This window comes from Monodelphis domestica, chromosome 3, assembly GCF_027887165.1.
Source record: "Monodelphis domestica isolate mMonDom1 chromosome 3, mMonDom1.pri, whole genome shotgun sequence".
In the NCBI taxonomy this organism is placed as follows: domain Eukaryota; kingdom Metazoa; phylum Chordata; class Mammalia; order Didelphimorphia; family Didelphidae; genus Monodelphis; species Monodelphis domestica.
Genome location: NC_077229.1, coordinates 487966155 through 487981418, shown reverse-complemented (window position 1 = coordinate 487981418; position 15264 = coordinate 487966155). Strand labels below are relative to the sequence as shown.

Genomic DNA, 15264 nt, shown 5'->3' with positions numbered 1-15264 from the left:
CCTGAGATTCTATATGTCTGAAAATCCCAAATAACATTTTCTAAACACTATGAAGAACTTGCATTTTCCCCTGAAATTAAATTCTTATTTTAAAGATTTGGCTACTATTTCTTTTTTACTCCTCTATTCTAGTTGTTACTGTACCAGAGACCTCATGGCAGTTCGTGTTTAAAAATTATAGGTCATGAGCAAACATGAAGTGGTGCCCAAAGGGTGCTTTCTTGTCTTTTTTTAAAGAATGATCAAACTGCCTGGGAGAGTGTGTGAGGGTGGATGTGGGTGTGCTGGGCAGGTCACTATGACCAATCACTTGATCACAGGGAGAAAAATAAGAAGTACTCTCTTCCTTCCTTTTGCTTCATCAGCCTTGGCAACTCTTTCAACATCCTGGGCCCTTTCTCATACCCTAGTCTTGCTCCTTTCCTGCAGTTATTGTCTTTTTTTGTTCTTGGCCTCTTTGGCCTCCAGCATATTCTCAGAGTCTATCTAGCATGACCTTGAACAGACTCCCTAGCGCCATGTTCCTCTGGTTGCCGAAATTTGACTTCCTTACCCATAAGTTTCTATAGGATAGTTTCAGCATTGTGTGTGGTCATGTGCATATGACCCATGACACATGAGCCATGTAAGTACCTCTCTCACCTGGGACCTGGCCTCTGGCCAGGCACTTTCTTTTCTCTATCATCTCTCCGACCTGTGTGGTATTAATTTTGGGTCACTGGATGGGTACAAGCCTTCTGAGTAGTCCACTGATCAGAGTTTTTGCTGTGGCTCCTTGATAATTAATAAGGCCTGGATTTCTGACTCATTCCTGCCACCTCATATCTATAATTTGGCTCCGCCATCCCCCTCATGGTATCCAAAACTTCTATCCTTCCTCTATCTTCCTACCTTAAAGCTTCTCTCCCCTCGGGAAGCTTTATCCTGCCTCTGACATATAAACTGTGTCACTCTGGACAAGTTACATAAACTCTAAGCAACTCTCCAAGACTTTTTAATTGCAAAAAAAGTTATCTGCCAGTAACTAGAAGAAAACAAGCATTTATTAAGCATCTGCGATGTGCCAGGACCTTTTGAGATAGCTCTTTTGATCTTCACAACAATCCTAGAAAGGAGGTGCTATTATTATTCTCATTTTACAGTTGAAGAAACTGAGGCAAACAAAGGTTAAGTGACTTGCCTAGAGTTATACAATTGGTGTCTGGGGCTGCATTTGAATTCAGGTCTTCCTGCCTCTAGTTACAGCACTCTATCCTTACTTTGCTTCCTCATCAGAACTTCCCCTTCTCCCCCCATATCAGTGAAATCACAAGTTTCATTACTTTATCGATTTTCCATCCCCTTGATGCTCAGTTTCATCCCAGAAGTCCTAGGGGCTCTAGTCAATTATGTGGGCAGTAGCTGTGGGGCCTCTTTTACTTCTCTGCCCTCTGTGGATAGGTTTTCAATCACTCTAGACTAAGCTAGAAGAGCAGAGACTACAATTGTGGTGAAACCAGAGGCTGTATCCCTGGATAGTTCCCTGTTGCTGTTCCAGTACCCAATTAAAAGGAAAAAAATTTCTTGATTCTTCTTGTGAGTGGAGAAATGACACTAATTAGCTTCTTGAATCAATAGAAGCTCCTTGAGGGCAGGAATGGTTTCATTTTTGCAGTTGCCTCTTCCGCACAGTGCCTGGTGTGTTGAATAAATGCTTGGTAATTTATTGATCAGCTGATGAAGGGAAAACCTTTCTCTTGCCAAATTCAGATGCCCTGACAAAACACACACATACCCACTCACCATTCTAGTAGGATCAAAAGATCAGGAAGGACTCTTAAAAGTCATGGAGTCTAGGGCAGCTAGGTTTCTCAGTCAATAGAGTCCCAGATCTGGAGTCTGGAGGACCTGGGTTCAAATCTGGCCTCAGACACTTCCTAGCTGTGTAACTCTGGGCAAGTCACTTAGCCTCCATTACCTGCCTCTTTCCGCTCTTCTGCCTTGGAATCAATACTTAATATCATTTCTAAAACAGAAGTTAAGTCTTAAAGTCTTAAAGAAGTTAATCTTAAAGGAGTTAGGTGGCTTCACTAGAGTCACATATCTAGAGTCTAGCAATAATCATAACAATCACCAACAGAATGCTCTAAAATTTGCAAAGTGGGCAATCAGGTGGTGAAGTGGAGTCAAGAGGATATGAGTTTGAACGTAGCCTCAGATACTTATAAGCTGTGTGACCCTGGTGCAAGTCACTTAACCCATTTTTCTTAGTTTCCTCATCAGTAAAATGAGCTGGAAAAGGAACTGGCAAACTACTCCAGGATTTTTGCCAAGAAAACCCCAGATGGGGTCACCCAAAAATCTTATGTGAATAATTGGCTTTTAACTGCAACATTAGAAATAATGTTTCCTTTGATCCCTTCTAGATATAAATATAAATAGGTAAAATAAGGCAGCTTATCACATTGGATGAGTAAATTTTGATATGCTATCGATGGCTCATCAAGGTGAAGCAAATCTGACCAGCTGAGAAGCCCATCAATCAAACAATAAGTCAGCAAGTAGTTATTAAGGGCTTACAATGTGCCACACACCATGCGGTAATAATTCTCGTTTTTCAGATGAGATACTGGGCTGTCAAGTTGTCATGCAGTGAAGTTAGTAAGCTTCTAGTAAATATTGGAGCCAATCTCTTCTTGACTCCAAAGTCCTGCATTTCTCTACTCTGTAACCTTATAAACCTTCTTGTAGCAGATGAGAGGAATGGTCATCTATTTTTTTTTAAACCCTTACCTTCTATCTTGGAATCAATTGGTTCCAAGGCAGAAGAGTGGTAAGAGCTAGGCAATGGGGGTTAAGTGACTTGCCCAGGGTCACACAGCTGGGAAGTGTCTGAATGACCATCTATTCAAAAAAGAATCTTGAATTTGGCTTTAATGTGGCAAAGGCTATTTTATTTCATCCTCTTGAGAATGGGTCCTCTTGAGCCAGTGTTTTAGCCAGCAGACAAGTACAAAGAACAGGAGGACCCAGGCTCCCTTTATTCTATTCCCTAATGCAAAGATGGTCCCATCCCTCATTTACCATGAGCTGGTTACTGGGTGATTACAATCTAGTCCAGAGAGTCAACTAATCAGATTTGGGAGGCAGTCTCTGGACATAGACTTTTCTGACTCCAGGTTTAGTCCTTCATCCAGTTAAGCCACCTAACTGCCACTGACCAAGGGTTTGAAATAGTATTTGAACCCAGCTCTTCCCAGCTCCACGCCTGGTTCTCCCTACTCTACTAACCTGCCCTGCTCCATCACTGTGGCACCCTTCCCACAACTATCACCGGGTTTCTTTGCTGAAGAATTCTGCTGTTTTGAAGAACTGTGATGGGAGACTTGTGATTGGCAAATGAATTTTTGTTTCAGTGTTTTTCACTTGGACACCACTGGAAATCGTGTAGGTGAAGGGATTCTTTATATAATTTGTGTTTGGAAAGAGAGTTGCTCATTCTGTCTTAGGCTGTGAAGTAGATGATAACCTTCAGGGAATGATCCTAGACCTGATACGCTTCAATCGCAGGTGCTGGGAGCATCTGAATCCTCTGTACTGTGGCAGGGTTTTGTCTTCATTTATCAGCTGACCTTCTGGGCCATTAAGAGAAGCTTTGTCGGAGGGGATGTTTTGTTTACTTGTTGGCAGAATGACAGCATCTTCAGCATTGTTTTGGCTGCCTTGGAGATCTTTTTGCCCAATAAGGATGATAAAACAAGTAATTTTGAGTTTGCAATAGCTGGGAAATGATCAGGACTAAAGATTAGTCTTAGGGAAAAACAGTTTATAGTTTCTGCAGAACACAGTCTGAGTTGCTTTTCAGCTGGTTATAAGAGTACACAGCTGGTTTGTTTTTTTTTAAGCCCTTACCCTCAGTCTTAGAATCAATACTGTGTATTGGTTCCAAGGCAGAAGAGTGGTAAGGGCTAGGCAGTGGGGGAGGGGGGGGAAGATAAGTGACTTGCCCAGGGTCATACAGCTAGGAAGTATCTGAGGCCAGATTTGAACCCAGAAACTCCTATCTCTAAGTCTGACTCTCAATCCACTGAGCCACTTAGTTGGCCCTACTCTCAGAGGCTTTTAAAGAAATTAACTTTAAAATATTGAACAGAGGGGCCATAGAATTATACTTCTGGAAGGAACTGTCAGAAATAATTTAGTTATGTATAAGTTTTGAGGTAGATGGGACACAAGAGCTCGTCTCAAGCCATGCCCTGATTTAATAGATGGGGAAACTGAGGCTCCTCAAGATTAAGTGTTATTGCCCAAGGTCACAGAAATTGCATACTAGGTAGTAGAGCTGGGATTCAAACTCAAGTACCCTGATCCCTTTTCTGTGATTCTCTAAATGTGTCATCAAGGAGGTAAAAACTGTTAGTAATAAGAGTAGAGAAGCCATATGCCATAGAGAATAGAGAGCTGACATCTGAGCCAAGAAGATCTGGGTGCAAATAACCCCTTTGACCTGTCCTGATGGTGTGGCCTTAGGCACACACTGTCTCTCGGTCCTCTAGGCAGCTCTATAAGACTAGAAATAGCAGAGAAGTCATCACATTGCATTGAAAATAATTTATCAGATTTATATTTTACATAACATTTGTATTTAACATTTATATAAAGGAAGTTAGGTGGTCTAGTGGATAGAGTGCCAGTCCTAGAATTACGAAGACTCATCTTCCTGAGTTCAATCAAGTCTCAGAAAGTTATTAGCCATATGACCCTGAGCAAGTCATCTTGCTCTCTTGCTATTTCCTTCTCTGAATCGTTTTGCAGATGAGGAAACTGAGGCAAACAAGTATCTTTGCCAAGAAAATCCTAAATAGGGTCACAAAAGTCAGACACAGCTGAAAAGCAAAAATGTGCAATTATTTCTAATTATTTACAATTATTTTCTCATTGGATCCTCGTAATTATCCTCATTTTACAGATGAAGAAACTGAGGCAAGTGATTTTTTTTTAAGTGACTTGCCCAAGGTCACATAGCTAGAGCTAGTATCTGAGGTTAAACTTGAACTCTGGGTCACTCCTGAATCCTGACCCAGTGCTGTCTCCACTGTGCCATCAAATTGTCATAGAAAGGGATTCTTCCTATGGGAGTTCTCTATGGCAATGAGATCACAGGTGTCAGATCTGAGGCAATAAGGCATGTTCTTTGATGTCCAAAGAAAAGCTACCTGTTTTCAAAATTCAAAATTAGTTTTCTTAAGATGCTGATTCAGGGTCCCAAACAGCATGCTAAGGTTAAGAGCAGGAATGTGTTTGTAATTTTAACAACTGGGCTTTCTGGGCAGGGGTTTGGGGGGGAAGAATATACCCATGACACACTTTGAGGGTCATTCTGATCTCTGGAGTTCTTTTTACATTATGAAATAATAATTTCTACTTTGAAAGCTAGTTTCTACCAAGATTTATTTTTGTCACCTACATTAGAAGTTTGTTCTGACCTTGTCTGTGTGTCCCAAAGCCAATTTTTGCCCAGTTTCTCTTTCTGGAACACAATAATCAGGCTTGCCGTGTGTGTGTGTGTGTGTGTGTGTGTGTGTGTGTGTGTGTGTGTGTGTGTGTGTGTGTAACCCTTGCCTTCTATCTTAGAATCAGTTCTAAAACAGAACCCCAAGGGCTAGGCAATTGGGATTTTAAACATTTTGCCCAGGGTCACAAAATGAGGAAGTGTCCAGATTTGAACTTCTGACTCCAGACCTGGCGCTATATCTAGCCACTGAGCCTCCTCGCTGCCCCAGAAAAAGTACTTTCACATATTATTGCTAATGCTTATTCCTCAAATCACACCGGTAAGATAAAGAGGAGAATTGTTCCATTATGGTCTTCATTTTACAAAGAAGGAAACCGAGACCTAGAGAAATTCATTTAACTTGGATAGAGTCGCCCAGTCAGGGAATGGCAGAGCTAGGACTAGAATTCAGTCCTCCACATTTCTCACTGTGTCAAAAATAAAAAATAGCCATGGCAATAATTCACACATTACCTATTATTCATTTTTTGCTAAATGTACCCTGTAAAAATAATGTACTGTTTCTATTTGCTTAAAAACTGCACCTAGTTGATAAAATGTAATTATAGGAAATCACAATTATGTGAGAAAATGGAAAAAAAGCACTAGCTCGGTTCAAATCTCGTCTCTGCCACTTATGACCTTGGGCACCCAATTTAACTTCTCTGGGTCTGAGTTTCTTCATCTCATGTTGGACTAGATAATGTCTGAGCTTCCTTTCAGCTCTAGATCTTTGATTCTAAAGTAGATTCAACCTTAATGAAGGTCTTTAAACTTCTTTAACAATCAACAATTGATATCTAGATCGCAGATTCAATATGACCCCTATTAGTAAGCCTTCTTAATTTATATAAAGTATTCTCCAACTCTTTAGCACAATCCACAACTAATCTTTACTCTAAACACATGTTAGTAAACAAATCACTGAGACTGGATGATAGCCATTAAGAGCTGAAAATAAAGGTTGAACTTGTGGAACCAGAAGCCAGCTAGGAGCAGCTAGATGGCATAATAGATTCCCAATAGATAGATTACCCAAGTTTGGAGACAGGAAGAATTGAGTTTTAATTCAGCCTCATATCCTAGCAGTGTGACCGTACACAAATTGCTTATTTCTATTTGCCTCAGTTTCCTCATCTGTCAAATAAGCTGGAGAAGTAAATGGCAAGTCACTCCAGTATCTTTGCCAGGAAAACCCCAAAAGGGGTCATTAAGAGTCAGACAACTGAAAAATGACTAAACAACAAGGCCAGAATTTGGCATCTCTTCTTAAATAAATTAGACATTGATTGTAAATTTAACTGCAGTTCATAAAAAGGGATTTAGCATTGACCCTGGGAACTGCAGGTGTAGGAATCTTGCTTCTGGACAAGCTAAGAAAAGATAACTGTGAAAAGAGTATAAAAATATAACCCATTAAGAGGAAGACAATATATTTGGAAGAGAAAGTCATACCTGTTTTCATGAACTCATACTCTTTTATTTATTTATTTTTATTACGTAATATATGTAACATAATAACATAATATGTGATTTGTTGTAATATGTAATAAATTATAATAAATATGCTTATCCTAGAGAAAGAAATTCTCAGATTAACTGTATCCAAATATCTGTTTCTCATTCTTTTTGTTTCTCCTCCCTCTCAACTCTCTGCCTTCTGAAGAAAATAGGCAATATGACATAGGTCGTACGCGTTATTATCCTATAATACATATTTCCCTGTTCATCATGTTGAATCTGCATTCAGACTGTTCCTTCTTCACCAGTCCCTTACAGTTCCACTGGATCTTTGCCTTGTGGTAATAGCTATCATTCACAGTTGATGTTCATACATTATTGCTGTTACTGTGTACAACGTTATCCCGGTTCTACTCACTTCACTTTGCATCACTTCATAGAAGTCTTTCCAGGTTTTTTTATGGTCATTTTATTTATCATTACTTCTGACATGATAATCCATTACCATCATATACCACAACTCATAGAATCTTAAGAATTGGAACCAACTCCAGAAGTTATCTCTTCTAACAAAGAAATTGAACCAGTATTAAAGTGCTCTGGGAAGACAGAGATGCTGGAGGAACTGTGAATTGGTCCAGACACTAGAAAACAATTTGGAATATGAGTACGTGAGATATATGAGAAAGGGGATTAAGTGGTTCCTACCCTTTGACACATCAGTCTCCCTACTGGGCCTGCACCCCAGCAAATGTCAAAAACAGAAAGCCTTGTAATATACATCATAATAATATTCATTGGATCACTTTTTGTGCGAAGGAAGAATTGAAAACAAAGTGAGTACTCATCACTTGGTTAATGGCTGAACAAACTGTGCTATTTAAATGGAATGGATCAGTAATATGCAATGAGAAATGATGATTAGAAGGAAGGCAAGGAAACATGGGAGTACTCATGTAAACTGACAGAGAAGGTAAAAAGGACCAGAAGGGTAATATACACAATGACTACAATAATGTAAATGAAAAGAACACGAAGAGGAAAACAAATTATGGTTTCGATTTTCAATGTCTTTGTTTACAACAAGGCAAGGATCCGGGACAAATGCAAAGGACTCCTGATGAAAAAGGCTATCCACCACCATAGAAAGAACAGATGGAGTCCAAATGTAGATTGAAACCTGCCATTCTTCATTTTATTTCTTCCATGAATTTTTCTCTAGTATAAGCAACATGTGTTCAGTTTCACAATGTGATAAACAGGGAAATATGTATTATATGATAATATATGTCTAACTAGTATCATTACCTTCTTTCTTGGGGACAGGGTAGATGGAGAAGGGAGATGGAAAAAAAAGGAATGAGATAGATTTTTGGACATAGCTGATGTGAGAATTTATTTCTCTTAGATGAGCTTGTTTATTATAATTTATTATATATTTATAACATGCATATTATTGTTATGTTACATATTACATTGTCATGTATAACAAATAAATGGTAACCCAAAAAAGAACACTAAGAGGAAAACAAATTCTGGTTTAGATCTTCAAGATGTCTTTGTTAAGGTCCCACAGTAGAAACTATTAAAGTAATCCCATCACCACAAAATTGAGAGAAATACTTGGTTGCGGAGGAAACTGACTTAGAGGGAGGAAACAAAGAGTAGAAATAAATGGTCTCAGTAGAGCTAGGTGGGTCAGTGTATTGAGACTCAGGACTGGAGGTGGGAGGTTCTAGATTCATATTTGGCCTCAGATACTTCCTAGCTTTGTGTCCCTGGGCAAGTCACTTAACCCCCATTGCCTAGCCCTTACTGCTCTTCCTTCTTGGAACCAATATATAGAATTGATTCTATGATAAAAGAAAAAGGAAAGAAAGAAAGAAAGAAAGAAAGAAAGAAGGAAAGAAAGAAAGAAAGAAAGAAAGAAAGAAAGGGAAAAAGAAAGAAAGGGAAAAAGAAAGAAAGGGAAAAAGAAAAAAAGGGAAAAAGAAAGAAAGAAAGAAAGAAAGAAAGAAAGAAAGAAAGAAAGAAAGAAAGAGAAAAAGAAAGAAAGGGAAAAAGAAAGAAAGAAAGAAAGAAAGAAAGAGAAAAAGAAAGGGAAAAAGAAAGAAAGAAAGAAAGAGAAAAAGAAAGGGAAAAAGAAAGAAAGAAAGAAAGAAAGAAAGAAAGAAAGGGAAAAAGAAAGAGAGAAAGAAAGAAAGAAAGAAAGGGAAAAAGAAAGAGAGAAAGAAAGAAAGAAAGAAAGGGAAAAAGAAAGAGAAAAAGAAAGAAAGAAAGAAAGAAAGGGAAAAAGAAAGAGAAAAAGAAAGAGAAAAAGAAAGAAAGAAAGAAAGAGAAAAAGAAAGAGAAAAAGAAAGAAAGAAAGAAAGAGAAAAAGAAAGAAAGAAAGGGAAAAAGAAAGAGAAAAAGAAAGAAAGAAAGAAAGAGAAAAAGAAAGAAAGAAAGAAGGGGAAAAAGAAAGAAAGAGAAAAAGAAAGAAAGAAAGAAAGGGAGAAAGAAAGAAAGGGAAAAAGGAAGAAAGGAAGAAAGAAAGAAAGAAAGAAAGAAAGAAAGAAAGAAAGAAAGAAAGAAAGGGAAAAAGGAAGAAAGAAAGAAAGAAAGAAAGAAAGAAAGAAAGAAAGAAAGAAAGAAAGAAAGGGAAAAAGGAAGAAAGGAAGAAAGAAAGAAAGAAAGGGAAAAAGGAAGAAAGGAAGAAAGAAAGAAAGAAAGGGAAAAAGGAAGAAAGGAAGAAAGAAAGAAAGAAAGGGAAAAAGGAAGAAAGGAAGAAAGAAAGAAAGAAAGGGAAAAAGGAAGAAAGGAAGAAAGAAAGAAAGAAAGAAAGAAAGAAAGGGAAAAAGAAAGAAAGAAAGAAAGAAAGGGAAAAAGGAAGAAAGGAAGAAAGAAAGAAAGAAAGAAAGAAAGAAAGAAAGAAAGAAAGAAAGGGAAAAAGAAAGAAAGAAAGAAAGAAAGGGAAAAAGGAAGAAAGGAAGAAAGAAAGAAAGAAAGAAAGAAAGAAAGAAAGAAAGAAAGAAAGGGAAAAAGGAAGAAAGGAAGAAAGAAAGAAAGAAAGAAAGAAAGAAAGAAAGGGAAAAAGGAAGAAAGGAAGAAAGAAAGAAAGAAAGGAAGAAAGAAAGAAAGAAAGAAAGGGAAAAAGGAAGAAAGGAAGAAAGAAAGAAAGAAAGGAAGAAAGAAAGAAAGAAAGAAAGAAAGAAAGGGAAAAAGAAAGAAAGAAAGAAAGAAAGAAAGAAAGAAAGAAAGAAAGAAAGGGAAAAAGAAAGAAAGAAAGAAAGAAAGAAAGAAAGAAAGAAAGAAAGAAAGAAAGAAAGAAAGAGAAAAAGAAAGAAAGGGAAAAAGAAAGAAAGAGAAAAAGAAAGAAAGAGAAAAAGAAAGAAAGGGAAAAAGAAAGAAAGAGAAAAAGAAAGAAAGAGAAAAAAGAGAAAGAAAGAAAGGAAGAAGAAAGAGAATAAAGAAAGAAAGGAATACTTTTACTGATGAAGAAACTGAGGCTGAAAAGAAGTGCCTAGGGTCAAAATTGGAAAGTTATCTGAGGAGGGATTTGAAATCAGGTCTTCCTGACACCAGGTCCAAAACCTGCAATCTTTTTATAATTCAATCAATTGCCTATGAAATGATGTTAGTGTTCAAGTGGAAATGATTTAAAAACAGGTGGCTGAGAAGTTGTGCTAAGCCAAGTCCTGTCATCAATTACCCATTAGTGTGAGTACATCAGTGAGTAACTGATCACAGAAAAAAAAAACAACAGACTAGTAACTAGTGGCAGAATCTGGCTCACTGAAAATTACTATTTTAGAATGCTTTCTAGGGGAAAAAATATGCTTCAGCATATGTAATTCTCCCTCTGTCCTATCTACAAATTTGGAAATTTTTATTGTTATCAATTTCTATATATAAAGACGATCCATATGGAATTTGGATGGCTTTTATGTTCTTTATTATTGCCAGAGTGCAAGGCCTTTGAGAAGGAATTGGTCCCCAGCACCTAGCACACAGGCAGTCAGCCACATAGCATACTAGCAGAAGCCAGGCGACTCTCTGCCTTGGGAACTGGCAATCAAGGAGGGCAGGAGGACCCTTTTGATGCAGAGGATGCAGCAGGTTGATTCCTTTAAACATAGTGTTGCTGTTGTTGCTGCCATTTCTTTGTGACTGTCTTGCTGACCAGGTCCTTGGCCTTCTCAGTAGCCTTCAGAGCAGCTTCCTTTCCCTTCTCAGTTGCTTCCTTAGCTGTCTTACAACTAAGGGTAAGTAAGTAAGACAACAAATGCCTTAGAAGGAGCTTCACCTTGCAGTTTGGCCAAGAGGTACTCAAAGCCTTTGGTTACATATTTTTGAATCTAGCTAAGCTCCCTGTACATCTCTAGACACCCCAAACAAACTGGAGAAGACCCAGGCCTCCTGCAGGATTTCAATCCAACCACTGTTTTCAGGGTTTACACAGTAAACACATCTTTCTTCCACCACCATCAACCTGGCATGATTGATGCTCCAGGTGAAAGTGGTCATGGTCTGGTTCTGTGGGTCCATGATAAAGCCCTTGAGGATGTACACCACATGAGCTATGTTAGCAGAGAAGAAACATCATGCCCAGTTGGGGCATCCTGTTGGTCTTTTATAGAGGCCATCCGGATAGCAGCTTCTGCTATGGGAGGAGTCACCTCCCATTGCACAATGTCCTCCATTAGCACATGTTTGTGGTAGGGATAGCGGTAATGCTGCTAGAAGGCAGTGAATACTTGGTCCCCAGAGTTCTGGAGCACACTCTGCCCCAGGAAATACTTCACCATCATCATGGCTCAGGGTCGGGGTCTGGGGGATGGGGTCAGAGGGTGCACAAGATCTAGGAAAAGGAAGGGAAGGGTCACCAGACTTTCCATCACTATCCCAAAGCTGCTGTCACTGCCAACACCAACACCATTGCCTATTAGGTGGTATTCAGCCTTTCCCTGGACTAGATTTTTGAGTGTTCCACAAGAAAGAAAAGGAGCTTCTTTTATCACCTCTCTGGTCTAGCTAAGACCAAGTGCTCATAGGTGGAACTTGCTTTGTTCATGAGAAACTTTCAATCTTCAGTTTTTCCAATATATATCAGTGTTGGGTTGATAAAGATAAATGGATTTGTGACCTGTTCAGTTGTATCCAACTCTGTAGGGTTTTCTTTCTTTTTTTTTTAAACCCTTACCTTCCGTCTTGGAGTTAATACTGTGTATTGGCTCCAAGGCAGAAGAGTGGTAAGGACTAGGCAATGGGGGTCAAGTGACTTGCCCAGGGTCACACAGCTGGGAAGTGTCTGAGGCCAGATTTGAACCTAGGACCTCCCGTCTCTAGGGCTGGTTCTCAATCCACGGAGCTACCCAGCTGCCCCCTTGTAGGGTTTTCTTGGCAAAGACACTGAAGTGGTTTGCCATTTTCTTCTCCAGCTCATTTCATAGTTGAGGAAACGGAAGCAAAGAGGTTTAGACAGCTAAGGGTCTGAGGCTAGAATTGAACTTAGAAGACTTATCTGCTATACCACTTAGCTGTCCCTTATCATGCATATTCCACTCTAAACTTGGTCGGTTGAGAAATCATGCCTCCTTATTGCTCTCCCACTGCTACCATTCTTTCCCCTCTCCCCACCCCAACACTTAAATGCAACAAACATACATTTTAAGGCTGGTACTTAAGACTGACCTTTAGAGATAAAAATAATTTTTTCCATAAATATGTCATAAACTCTGTCAACACACTGATGAAATTTAGTATTAGAAAGGACCATCCAGTATGGTAATGATTAAAAAAAAAAGCAAATTGGAACTTAGCCCTATAATGGAAGTCACTAAGTTTTACGATGCCTGACCTTGATATTGGCTATTCCAAAGCTAACTGTTCCTCCAGAGTTAGGTGAAAAAGAGCTTGGAATGGCCACTAGGAAAGGCACCTTTCAGCACCGAGTGAGCCATTCTTTCCTTTTTACTCCTTAAAGCTTCTTTCTTAAAATCAATACTAAGTATTGATTTCAAAAAGGAAGAGTGGTAAGAATTAGGCAATTGATGTTAAATAACTTACCCTGGGTTACACAACTAGGAAGTTTCTGAGGTCAAATTTGAACCTAGGACCTCCCATTTTCTAGGCCTGGCTCTCTATCCACTGAGCCACCCAGCTGTCTCTCAAGTGAGCTTTTCAACACTGAAAAGATTGTTTTTTTCCCCCCCAGTATATGGGCAGTATGTTTATTATACGGTGTGTGTGTGTGTGTGTGTGTGTGTGTGTGTGTGTGTGTGTACCGTTTAGAGTCCCTAATCAATTATTTTAGAATTCTCAGACAAGTCTGGTGTTACTCTCAATATAAGAAACCACCATGTTCTCTAGATTCTGTTTGTGTATTCATTCAGAGCTATAACATTTTCCCTGCCTGCCCCACTATTTCTATGGGATTCATTTCTCATAGTTTTATAGTTATGGCAGCCATGAATCCCAGAGTCTAGGGCAAATCTGGTTTCAAATATTCTGTCCTAGTGTTCTCATAAACCATTGAAATGTTCTGGAAATATCTATATTTAGACAGTAAAATTATACTGAAAATGTACATAAATCCCAAGAGACAATCACAGGCTAAAAAAAAATTACTCCTAGAAAGGGGCATTGTAACCCTTATTATATAGATATATGGCTTTGTAAGTATGTCTATGACTAGCATTAGAGTGCAAGGCAGTGGTGACAATCGGAACATTTCTATTAGCAAAATCTCTGACATCAGGTGCACATTCTAATATAAAAGTCTACAGGCAATTTGTAGTAGTAAGATAAAGCTGATTTTGTAGGAGGCGGTTATGATTAATCATTTCCAGGTGGCTTATGGTGTTTTTGAAATTATTTGATTATGGACATTTAGATTAAAATCAATTTAGAGGCAGAAAAATGAAGTATACTTTTAATAAGTGTTTATTAAAAGACTAACCTTTTAAAAGAAATGTGATCATCAATCAGCCAATAAGCATTTTTTAGATACCTACTATGTTCTAGGCTCCAAGAATGATAGATTTTTAATATTATACACCAAACATAAAATAAATAGTGGTCACAGCAGGTTTTTAAAAAAGCTCTTTAATTTCTAGTGCTTCATTAGAGAAATATCTTATAAAAGATACTTTTAGTTCAATTCAACAAGCATTGATGGGAGGAGCTAAGGTGACAGATTAGTGGCAGTCACCCAGCTGAACTCTTCCCAACATTCCCCTCCAAACAACTTTAAAATAACCTTTCAACTCAAATTTTGGAGCAGTAGAGCCAAGAAAATGTCAGGGTGAGACATTTTTCCTGCCTAAAAAAACTTAAAAGGTCAGCAGGAGAAATCTGTCGCATGAGAGTGGATGTGAAAATGGATTTTTTTTTAAAGCCTCAAAGGAAAATGCTCATTGGACCAAAATGTAACAAGAATTCCTAGAAGAGTGAAAGGAGATAAGTGGTAGATGAAGAATTGAGAAAGATATGAGAGTGATGCCAGAAAACTATGAAAAGAGAACCAATAGCTCATTAAAGGGGCACAAAAAATACTGAAGAAAATGTCATCTTAAAAAAAAAAAAACCAGATTTAGCCAAATAGTAAAAGAGGTGGAAAAATCTCCTGAAGAGAACTCATTAAAAAGCAGAATTGGGTGGGTGGGTGGGGCAGCTGGGTGGCTCAGTGAATTGAGAGCCAGACCTAGAGACCAGAGGTCCTATATTCAAATCTGGATTCAGACACTTCCCAGCTGTGTGACCCTGGGCAAGTCACTTAATCTCCATTGCCTAGTCCTTACCACTCTGCTGCCTTGGAGCCAATACACAGTATTGACTCCAAGACAGAAGGTAAGGGTTAAAAAAAAAAACACAGAATTGACCAAGTGGAAAAGAAGGTACAAAAGTTCACTAAAGAAAACAATGTCTTAAAAATTAGAATTAGACAGGTGGAAGCTAATGTCTTCATAAGACATCAAGAAACAATTAAACAATGTAAAAAGGATTTTAAAAAATAGAGGAAAATGTGAAATATATCATTGGATAAAGAATTAAGATTATTGGACTACCTGAAAGTCATGATCAAAGAAAGTGCCTAGATATCATACTTCAAAATATTATAAAAGAAAACTGCCTTGATATCTTGGATCCAGAAAGTTAAATGGAAATTGAAAGAAGTCATTGCTTATCTCCTAAAAGAGATCTCAAAATAGAGTAGTGAGGTGACTCAGTAGATAGAGAGCCAGTCCTGGATATGGGGAGTCTTGGGTTCAAATTTAACCTCAGATAAT

At 38.4% G+C, this 15264-nt stretch overlaps 1 protein-coding gene and 1 pseudogene across 1 annotated transcript in view; one reads left to right on the top strand and one right to left on the bottom strand.

Moving 5' to 3' along the window:
- Positions 1-15264, top strand: part of GCNT4 (glucosaminyl (N-acetyl) transferase 4) — a 50401-nt gene that overhangs the window by 14832 nt on the left and 20305 nt on the right. The gene's annotated exons all lie outside the window — the stretch shown is intronic.
- Positions 11090-11781, bottom strand: LOC100011982 (PRELI domain-containing protein 1, mitochondrial-like; annotated as a pseudogene).